The sequence below is a fragment of the Topomyia yanbarensis genome, chromosome 2, assembly GCF_030247195.1.
Source record: "Topomyia yanbarensis strain Yona2022 chromosome 2, ASM3024719v1, whole genome shotgun sequence".
Classification (NCBI taxonomy): Eukaryota; Metazoa; Arthropoda; class Insecta; order Diptera; family Culicidae; genus Topomyia; species Topomyia yanbarensis.
Genome location: NC_080671.1, coordinates 203,738,094 through 203,750,143, shown reverse-complemented (window position 1 = coordinate 203,750,143; position 12,050 = coordinate 203,738,094). Strand labels below are relative to the sequence as shown.

General features: G+C 34.6%; 1 protein-coding gene across 18 annotated transcripts in view; it reads left to right on the top strand.

The window, feature by feature from the left end:
- The window catches only part of LOC131682743 (trichohyalin), a 133,337-nt gene that overhangs the window by 20,439 nt on the left and 100,848 nt on the right, over positions 1-12,050 (top strand). For 16 of the 18 annotated variants that reach the window (XM_058964445.1, XM_058964459.1, XM_058964460.1 and 13 more), the window contains exon 2: positions 8,847-9,263. The gene's annotated coding sequence lies outside the window, so the exon portion shown is untranslated. Of the gene's footprint in view, positions 1-8,824; positions 9,264-12,050 lie in introns of all 18 variants that reach the window. The other 2 variants (XM_058964447.1, XM_058964446.1) reach the window with 1 other exon arrangement.

Below are 12,050 nucleotides of genomic sequence, written 5' to 3'. Positions count from 1 at the left end.
TTGCCTACACTAAATAATGGTTTGGGGGTAATTTAAACATTTTTCTTGAGCTACTCATCCCAGATACAAGAAATAATAAATAATGTGAGAAATGATAGAAGAAGATACTTGTGTTTCATATAAAATTAACATTTTGCATCTCACTATAATAAGGATTTAAAGAGTTATATACAAAGTTGTGGCGAAAAAGTGAGCTAAGTTCGTGATTTTTTAAAAGTGTTTTATGCAAACTTTATTTGAAAAAGCGAAACTATCGAGGATAGAAAAACCAAGTTGAATTGAAACATCATCCCCCGATGCGTGTTTTTTGGCAGAGGTTTGCGGTGAACGCTCTTCAAGCCGAACCGCTCGATTGAAATCCAAAAACTAAAAAGATTATTGAAGAAAAATATATTGTGGTGTACTTGAACGGATCGGTTTCCCAAAAGAATTTTTTTTTCTTACAGAAAAAACATATTGACCAAAAAATTAAGTTTTTTGGTGTTACAAATTTTAAACAAAAATTCATAGCGAAGAATCGAAAAAATTTTAATGAAAAAGGAACCAGGATAATTGCGTCTAAAGTTTTGTGATAACTCCATTCGTGGAAGAACCAGCTCGCTGCAAATGGCTATAATTTGGCATCTAGTGCTCCGATCTGGATGAAATTTCACAGAGACACTTTTAAAAGTATGTACTTTCAGAATATTCAATAAAAAATGTCTGATTTTTTTTAGTTTTAACTTTGTATATACATAACACCTTATTCGATTTAAATTCTAAGTTTCAAAATGCTACTGGTATGAGATTTAATGTAAAAAGAACACTAAAATATTTCATTGGCGAAGATACAGTAGTAGAAAAAGTTTCAACATTAATGATCCGCAATTGAAGAAGGCCACTGTTTTTGTGAAATATTGCTGATTTCGATATTCACTTCAAACAGGAACTTTTGCATATTTTTACATTTCTTATAAAAGAAATGTATAGAATTCGCTCAATCTATCAAGATTTTTTGCGAGGTCATCGTACATCATCACGCGTTGCTGGGAAAACTTGTTGCCTTCGGCTTAGCCTACGCTTCGTGATCTTCAGGCAACTGAAAAAATATTAAAGTTTACACATTCCATGACCAGCACTTATTGTACCGCAACTAGAAGTTCCAAATTAGCTACATTGTTATTTGTTTGATTTTCGCAATGATTTAACCCAGCGGTTCTCAACCTTTTTCGTACCATGGACCCCTTAGAAATACCCCTGGGCCCCCATGGGTTTGCATCGTCTGTTAGGAAACAAGATTTGAAATTTCAATATCCACAAGGAACAAATAATTTTCTTCGCGGACCCCCAGCAACGACTTCACGGCCCCCTAGGGGTCCGCGGACCCCAGGTTGAAAATCACTTATTTAATCAATAACGACAAAAATGAATGAAACTTAATGGAAGATACTAAACCCTTTACAAAAATGATTCCAATAACTTCGTTTGACAGTTCTCATTTTCGTTTGAGATGACATTGACAGTTAAATTGAAATTCCAAATGGAACAAGTTGTCTCTTCGTTATTTTAGTCTCCTTTGTTCCGCCCATTATGCATATACCTAGTTTGAGCTGGAAGCGAAATGAAGCAGAGTCATAAGCTTGGTATCATTTATTGAATGGCACGGTATCAAGTCGCCCCGAGCATTGATGGCAAATCTAGCACAGCAATAGAGGAGTGCGATAAATGTAGATAGGGTGTTGGTCGTATTTCCATCATATAAATATAATGATTCTACCCGTCTGAAACCGTTGGTTAGAGCAATGACGGCCATATTTGTTCAACACATTGACTCAAATGCTAGGATGAATATAGGGACGCCGGTTTGAGTTTTCGTTTCGCTCAACTACGAGTATGTTATAGTTTTCAGGCCAATCTACTTCTGGGAAACTAAGCAAAGAGATTGATACCAATTTGTAGGCATTATATCGATTGTAGATAGAACTCTTAACGAAATAGCTCGGTGCCCTGCATAATAGGATAAAAATGGTGCTTCACCCTACGTACACATATCCTTTAATATAGAATGGATACTGAATATCCATCTAGAAGTCTATACATTTTTGACGTATTTTCACATATTTTTGATAGCCCATGTTTATAGTACACTGTATATATGGAATAAATAATGTGCATTTAAAGAACAATCTATGAATGCATTCAAGGACATCTGCAACTTTGGAAAATGTATGTTTCGATATTACAAACAGTTGTAACTAGACCAGTTACACAACAAAGATCGAGCTAGCAACGGCAACTAAAGAAGAATAACACGAATTCTGAGACAATCGGGATATCGTTATCTTGTCGATGATCTCTCTGTCGGTGTAGCTGAGAGCTAAATAGCTCACGAAAACGGGCTTCGGCATTGCTAGTAATTCCGCCGCTGTGGAACTCTCAGCAACATCTAGAAGATAAATTTTAACGAGTAGCGTTAAACTGGATAAGAAACTCTGCGAAGGTGATTGTAAAGAGATGGGAGTCTTTATGATCGGCACCTCTGGATCGGTGCACGTTTCGGCAGGTGACGACATTTGCATCAGACCTGAGCAGGTCAGTTATATCAAGGAAGTTGGAAAGCAAGCAAGAAAGAGCACCAATGGAAAAACATGAAGAATTGACAAAAAAATATAAAAAGCAACAGCACAATCCCTCCTGAAGTAATTATCTAACGGGTGTCGGGCCATCAGGCCAAAATCCGTTAGGCCGAATGCCATTAGGCCGAATGGGTCATTAGGCCGAATGGGTCGTTAGACCGAACGGGTCATTAGGCCGAATGAGGCAGTAGGGCCGAATGGCTCATTAGACCGTATGTACCATTGCGCTGAATGTCATTTGATTAAAATGATCGTTGCAGAGACTAATTGAGATGACGGGCTCGCAAGTTTCCCATGGCTCAAAAGTTGTACTAGAGGGTCCCTCGATATGTTAAACAGAAAACGCGTTGATAATCGAAGGTGCTTTGCTTTTATTTGGAGAGTGCTGCATATTTCTTAACATCGATTGTGATGGGCTTATTTATATGTATTTTATTTAGAAACATTTTTTTTAATTTGCTGATTGCGGATACCAATCATTGCATGTATCATCCGGAACATTATGATGCACAAGCCGCTTGTCATAAAATCAATTGAGTGTGTGTCATAACATCCGAAAAATTAAAGTTTCAAACCAAATTGTTTCCGATTTTTTATATTCGTTATCAGTTTTAATGTTAGCAAGCGCCTCAAAACATCTCGTCATAATATTTCTTTACGAGTACAAGTGGAACCTCCCTTTAAGTACTTAATTCCCTCACGCCTCGCCAATCTTCTGATGATTTTTCTAGTCCATTTAACTAGCCAGTTTCTCTCGATTTCGGTGGAGCTGCATGATTTAAAAATCTTTACACATTTTTGTTCGTAAAACATAACAGATGCATGTAGCCACGATCCTAGAAACGAACTTAGCAACGAACAACAAACAATTGCTACACGCAGAAGTCCAACGTGGTTCTATAAGTTTTAACTAAATATTCCCTAAAAAATATAATGTAAATAAACCCCAAAGTTCATTGCTAATGATTGATATTTCAAAATGAAATCCCATTTATAAAAACCATAGGTAATGGAAGAAAAAGAAAAAAGAAAATAAAAAAGTCAGTTTGGCTCAATATAACCGCTAGACACAACCATTTTTTGGTTGTTACACTACTCTAGCGCATGCGGCCTAGCCGACCCGACGTCGGAAGCGGCGGCCTCTCGCAAGCATACCTGTGATCCACTCGTTTTACTCAAACATAGGGGCTTAGATTAGTTTAAGTCCGACAGAGCGGAGCGATGTCGTACAGCACCTGACATAAAGCGATGTGGCGTAGCCACATCAGATGTCGCTTTTATTTATTTGTTCCATTACAGCAACGAGAAAGGTGTTGTAAATATTCTAAACATTATCATTGTAAGTTTTAAAAAATCGTAAAAAATCACCCTTCATTGAAAGTTTTCAGTTACAACCGCTTATTTATCATTCCATACATATTTATCAGTTACTATACATATTTATCATTCTACTTGGTCCATTCAGCCTAATGACCCATTCCGGCTAATGACCCATTCGGCCTAATGACCCATTCGACCTAATGATCCATTCGGCCTAATGACCCGTTCGGCCAAATAGCCTTCGGCCTAATGACCCTTTCGGCCTAATGGCAGTGGGCCTAACGGCATTCGGCCTAACGACATTCGGCCTACCGGCTTTCGGCCCAATGACCCAGCACCCACTGCAGAAAGAATCCGACACTACCACGAGCCAGCAGGCGGTGGTGATAGTTGAAGATTCCTCTTTCATAACTAATCACCAACGTTTCGTATCTCTTCATCTTAAACGTTTAAGCATAAATTCGTTATAGTTTTCTCATAATACCTGTATACCTCATCTGACCTAGTTGGTCTTAATGCTATAGTTATAGTTTTCTCATAATGTTGTACAGCAATTTAGATTTGTCTTACATATCTTAAGCAACTCCGACCCGCTCTTCAAATTAGTTTTCGCTCAGATATTTGAGATTAGTAGCAGATACTATAAAATAATTTATAATTATATAGAGAAATCTAGAGAAAATTTTCAATAGGACGTAAGTAACAATGAGAGATTCTCTTTGAGGTTTTTCTCTTCTGTTCATTACTCGGCCATTTCAACATTTACTACTCTACTCTTTGCATAATATTGTAGTAAAAACCGTCGGCTTTCGATATGTACTGGAAAATTAGTACAAAGTGCTGTAATGACGTCGTAATAAACGAAAGAGAAGGTAAACAAAGAGAGGCTCTCAATGTTACTTACGTCCTATTGAAAATTTTCTCTAGAAATATCAAGAAAAGCATGTGCCGTGACAGTTGATACAAACAAGAAGAAAGAGAGGGACACGGAAAACCGATTCATCACAATTTTAACTAAAAAATTAGTTGAGTTTTTGGTTTCGTCTAGTTAATATTTGGGCGAACTAAATTTTTGTTGAAAACAATAATCCAACGTTGTTGATTTGATGCTGTCAGTTTCAGTCTGGACATGAACGTTTCAGCCTAGCACAAAACTTAAAAAGCCTACCTGAGCTGAAGCTTGAGAAGCTTGTCTCAGCTTGTAACGCTTGTTTTAGTTCAGACTCAATTGTATATGCCGTTACAGTACCTTTTTAGCCAAGACACATACGACTGGAATTCAACTAATCTCATTGTTGAATTAAACTGCTTCATCGTAAAATACAACATAGGATATTTCAAACGTTTTGTTTCACTGGTCGACGGATGAAGGTATGGAATTAAATTGTTGAAATACTCTGTATGCCAGTAATTCACACGTAAATGTAATGTAGAGTTATTTTTCTCATAATGTTATCTTTTTATAAACTGCACTCTTAAATGAGATGAAATAGCCAAAGCAATTTAAGGATTGTTGGTAATTGATTGATGATTTCAATTTTAGATGAAAGAAATAATTTTTATTTCTTTTCTATTTAGTCAGCCAGCACTGCAATAAAACTTCTTACTGATTCCAGATCTAGTTTGGAATCTTAAAAGATGAAAAATAATTATCATATTGCATATTACATTTGTTAATAATTGAAATTTTACTATATAATCGACTAAATCCGAAATAGAATGATTTTGACAATTTTCGACAGTACTTTCAACTTTCAGTATACCTACATGTGTTGAAAAAAAATTTCAATCAAAATCATTCCTTTATTGAAATGTTTTCTAAAGAAAAACTAGGTAAAACCAAAATGAGGTCAGTTGAATTGCTGATTTTTGTGCACTGGTAGTTGCGTCCGGGCTAAAACAAGCTTTCCAAGCTGAGACAACTTACCTGCATAACCGTTATGTCCAGCGTGTATGAACATAGTTACTGTCGCTACCTTGATGTATTTCAGTAAGATGTGCATCTTGGCTACTTTGCTGTCATTTCGTACGATGTGCGTCTTGAATCAAAATCAATAATAATTTTTAATGACTATTATTTGAGAATCTGGCAAAATTAAGAGCAAATTTAGTTACGTTTTTCATTTTTCTGTTAAAATCAACTAATTAGGAAAACAAGAATTTGTTTTGTTATTTTCTTCATCGAATGGTTTTCAGTGGAAGGAAGTGGGAGAGAGTGATTCATGCACTATCACGATTAAAGTAATGTTTCGTTTATTTGCTTTTAATTGCTCCCGATTCTTATTCAACTTTAGTTGCAAACTGAATTTAATTTTTATGTTGATTTTGCAAAAATGCACTAGATAGATTACTTAGTTATGTTCAGTAACTCAAAAAAGTAAAAGATACATTACTGTATTGAAAAGCATTTGAATTTTGATGAATAATTCTAGAGAAATTTTAGAATAGGACGTAAGTAACAATGAGAGATTATCTTTGGGGTCCTTCTCTTCTGTTCATTACTCGGTCGTTTCAACATTTTATTCTCTTCGCATAATATTCTAGTAATAACCATCGGCTTTCGATATCTACTGGTAAATTAGTGCAAAGTGTTATAGTGACGTCGAAATAAACTAAAGAGAAAGTAAACAAAGAGAGGCTCTCAATGTAACTTACGTCCTATTCCAAATTTTCTCCAGAATTTTTTTTAATTTCACGCGGTATTTTACCTCTATACATTTATATTATAAATAACGTAAATTGTAATATTTCGCCATTGATAAAATAAATTCGTAAATAGGACGAAAATGACCATACAATTCAACTGTTCATTCGTCGTTTTCTGTAACGAAATATTTTCGAGCAATGTAACTTTTTTAACTACGCCCAAGGATTCAAAGTGATTTTGACAGATTATATGATAATCAGCCCTTAAAGTAAATTAATTGCGTTAAATTTCCAGGTTCGGCCTTTCGTTTTAAACTAGTTTTGTTAAGATCTGTTCAGCCATTGGTGAGATAATCACATGGGATTAGTGCACATACATAGAGATACATATACGCAAGCCAAATTTTGTGTCGATTGAAGCACCGCCAATTGTCAAAAACCTTGATTTTATTTCGATTACATCTCCGATATTACTACTATAGAATTAATTCGCGAGATGGGATTTTAAGGAAATTGTTCAAGGAATTTATAAATATACTAGTGCGGCAGGATTATCAACTATGCATTTTTTTCTAGTTAAAAATAAAAGTACACAACATGATTTAAAGAGATCCAAGGGTGCTGATACGAATTTTATTGTATTTACCATGGATGCTTCATGATGTCATGATAGTATTTGCAAATATTAGCCCAAACACAATAAATATGTAATTCAACTTCACTCTCTTTGAGCTAATCTTTTCTGCAAATTGTAGCAACTTACCATAATATCAATAATACCTAGTATTCTAAATATTTACAAGAGAACAGCTTTTAGTACAATATTATATATTGTAACGATCCTTCCTAGTGCTTATTTACTATTTTTTCATTAGTTAAAGAATAACATTTTTGATTAACATGTATTAATCTCATTGGCAGCAACATATCTCTTTATATTTCAACCATTCAATTCTTCGCATAGTGATACTGTATAACATGTGTCATACTCATTAATTAGAATATAAGATCGTAATCAAAATCAAGGTCATACTATACCATTCAACGAGTAAAAGCAAACAGAGCATCAACATATGAAAGGGTAATTTGTGCAGCAATGACTTTTGCACATTTTATCTTTTTGTGCTGAGCTGCTGAATACAAACTCTCATTGCAATCACGTTCTGCTAAATACGACACCGAGTATTACAACACAGCAATCGTTAAAGTGAAATGAAAATATGCTAAAATGTGATATTCATAGAAACTGAATGGAACTGCAAGGGGAGCAAACATAGCATTGTACGAGAACTGTAGACCCATGGAACCAAAACGTTACACAGTGTCGCCTAGCCGGACAAAACCTCAAAATTTTATCTTAGATTTTTCGTGATTTAACATTTTTCTCTGTTTCTTAACAGGTTGAATAGAGTCTTCTCAAAATATCAACTCCCGAAGACGAGAGTTCAATTTTCTACAGAAATTCAAAGGTGAAATAGATGATGAAATCTGAGGAAAACTTTTTTCAAACCTAAGTTATTCAAATGAATATATCTTTTTAGTTAAGATTCCGATTGGGGTCAAACTGATTTCATTTGAAAGGTTATTCGCTGGACTTATAGCTGCTATTCGATTTAGTCGGTACAAGCCTATTTTCTCGCTCAGGCATGAAAAACAAATAATAAATCGAGCAATAGTTTAAAGTAATAATATTCAAAGAGGCTGTACTTTTTTTTGAAACGGTTCGGAAAGATCGCTTGTTGTTCATTATACTTGAAAATTAGTGTACTATTCGAAAATGAATATCTTGTTTTGCCCCTTTCTGCCCCGAGGTATGAAAAAAGGTGATTTTTCATGATACGTCTGAAGGAGACGCATGGTAGCCTTTGACTACCCAGGGTTCGCAATATAATTTATAGATGTTTCTTATCATTATCAACAATTGAAAAAATGTGTATTCCGCTAAAAAATTCACCGCATCTAATTTTTTGAAAATGAATTTTCGGAAATAGTGCACTTTATATTCGTAAATGTTGAATTTTCGAACCACCCTAAGTGCCAAAATTTTAAGGATTTTAAAAACAAAAAAATAAACATCAAATATGAATTCAGCGTCACAAAATTACCCTAATGTGAAGTTTTCATCAAATTCGGGCCACTTTTGAGGTTTTGTCCGAGTTTTGTATGGATGGTGATCACTGTGCGTTATGGGGCCAAGAGATTGCACATATTGAAAGTAAAACTGTTTTTGTTATTATCTCCAGTCTTGTGTTTTCTTTTCCACAGCATCCCTACAATCCTCGTACCACCGATATTACCAGTGCAATACATAAAGCCAAAACGGATTCATGAAAATAGTTTGAACAAATATTTTATAGAAAAAAGTGCTCCGACTAAATTAAGTGCCAGAAATAAAAACAAGTGTTAGGAGCCCTAAACGGATATCGTCTTCTGATTTCTTCATGTGGAAAACTTAGTAACTTTACACAAACCGGATAAACTTAAGATGGCCCTAAGTTTTCCGGCAAACGGTCACAAACGAGAAGAAACGACTTTAAAATTATGTTTGTGCCCATCGCGGTTACCTGAAATAAGCCTCTAAAGTTCTAGAAAAAGCTGGTTTAAATTATTGCAGTTGAAGAAATAATCCAATATACATCGGAAGGAAACCCACGACAAAATTGAGTATTTTCAATTATCTAGGTAAGTAGTCAATCCATTACATTTCTTCTTGCTCTTTCTTATTTTTATTTGTCATTCAAAATATCAATTCAAAGATATAATAGTATGATTTCGTTAAGCTCCAACACCATTGCGCATCTAGGCACTCGTTTATATGTGCTTCTACATTATAGATAACAAACAATAGGTACATCATTTGCAACATATGAGAGCCTAACGAACTGGTAATAAGTTCAACCACTTAGCGTATAACCAATTGTAGCGAAATATATAATTAGCTTAGTTAACGCAAACAGTGGAAGTCTTTTTCAAAATCTGTTTCAGCCAAAATTGATAGGTGGGCACTTGACTAATAAATCTGAGCAATTTAGAACACTTAAGAAATACGAGTACTCTAGAACAACGGTCCGTTACGAATTTTTCGCAATCTGTTTCAACAAACTTCGCGGCCGAAGATATATTTTACAAATTACACAAATAATACCTTCTGCAGTCAAATTTGAACCGTTCAAGGAACCTTTTGCTATCAATTACAATGTTAGTTCAGCAAGACTGATTACCGTAACCTGAGGAGATTTTGATTACCCTTCGAAGTTATAATTGAAAATTTCGGACACAGCACATGTTTTCCAAGTTTGCTGTATTTCAACAAAAAAAAAAAACAAAATTAGAAGGTTTCATAGAAATTGACCGCTTGCTACTACTTAAAAAAAATCAAATTTAAGGTCTGTTTTCGAATGTTGGAGCATCTTTTATAAATTGTTACCCACATCAAATACTAGAAATCGTTGTTTTTCATTCAAATGTTTTTGAGTAAAATATGTGTCCATCTGAATAAGCGCCAGTCTGAATTGAATTTCTATATACTATAAAATTCGTGCCGTTTCTAGTCCTACTAGGATAAAACCATCTGAAAATATTTTCAAAGTTTAAATTCGGAGGTATATCGGTTAACAAAAACAGTTGGATCCGTTTAAACGCGTAGATGTATTGACTTTAAAGGTATTGCAAATTGAAGCTAGAAGTTTAATTGGGTGCTGTTAACGAATTAAAATTGGTACATCAGAGTGTAGAGTAAACTAAAAATTTGCTAAGATTTTATTACTTTTGCAAGAACCGAAAACTTTTTTTGTAAAAAAACATATGGTGCATGAGTTTTAAAAAGAGGGAAAATAGAATGTCGGTTTTTCGTAGATTTTGGGCATCGGATTTTCTCAAAAAAAAATCAACTATCAGTAGTCAGTATTTATCAGTTCAACAGACTATATAGGCTAAAAAAGCGAACTATAAAAAATTTCGAGTGATGAAAGTCACAACCAAATCGATTATTATTTGTTTGTTATTATGATGTATCGCCATTGAATCGAAATTAGCACCTCATGCACATTCAATAATATTTTGCTAACATACAAGTTATTGCATGGCAATCGCGACTGTCCAATAAATCGGAAACTTGCATTTTTTTAGCATTTAAAATTTCGTGATTTCGCTTCTCACTTATCTTTGTACATAACCATAATGATAGGGTATAGGCAATCCTTATCATTGCAGGTTCAATCGACTAAAAGCGAAATTTAAATGACGTACGTATGGTCGAGAATTCCCACTACGTTGACGTTGGTGCAGGTAAACATAGGCCAGAATATATATACATATTGTCAGAGCTATTTGTTTCACATCAGTGGCATGTCATAGTTACTGATATTATTGATGCTTATAAATATTACACCTTGACATTTAACAGATCTTTTGAAAAAAAATGTAGGGAAATTTCTTATCACATATGCAAGCTTGGAAAAATGGTTTGATTCGAAATAATTCCTCTCAAATTTTCAAGCCCGGAATAGATCATCCAGCATAGCACTTTGGGAATCCCTTCAATGGTCTCTCAAATGACTGTGAGTTTTGCGTATGATTCGTTGCTCCCTGTATTATAAGTTTGTGTGAAAACTAGGATGGGAAACACAATTTATTCCATCTCGCGACATTCAGATCGCTATTTCACCTAAATTGAAAAACCGATTGTATAGTTTTCCCAGAATGTGGAAAAACCAATCCTATAAAAAGTTTTCCCAAATACTTACCGAAAACAGTAACTATAATGTTAGGATTTCTTCGAAAAGTGTTATTACGATTTTAAGATAGATGGTTCAAACTAATTACAGAAATTTATTGTTTGTGCCCACATTGTAAATGTATCACCAACATCTTACCATCCTACCATAATGCGTTGAATAGAGATAGCAGACACTGATATAGTTAATGTGTTCAAATGGGTGGGATGAATAGAGGAGCTAAGATGAATTAGGGTTCAGTAACCCTAGTTCTCAACATATGCATCGCACAAACTTGGTGTCTTCGACAGTGGCGGATCCAAAGGGAGAGACTTGGAGGTTCGGACCCCCCACGAAAATATTTAACTTCTTGAGAAATCTTAAAATAGTTTCTATTTTTAATTCATTCAAAAATCAAAAACATTCCAAACCAGATTCGACCACCAAAACTGATTTTAATTAAACGAGGGTATTACATATTACGTATTGTACAATGAACATTTCATAATCGAACTTTCGGACCCCCTCCGAAAATTTTTTCTGCATCCGCGCCTGCCGTATGTGCTGATAACATATGTTATGAATATTATCAGAATGGTTCGTTCTCACTGCTAGATGAATTAGGTTTGTCGACTTCAGAACTACGTTTATGTAATTCTGAAAATTATTATAATAAATTCTTTCGCAAGCTCCAAGGCACTGTGATGAACTTGTTCTGAGATTAGAATTGAAACATTAGTGTTACATTTACAGT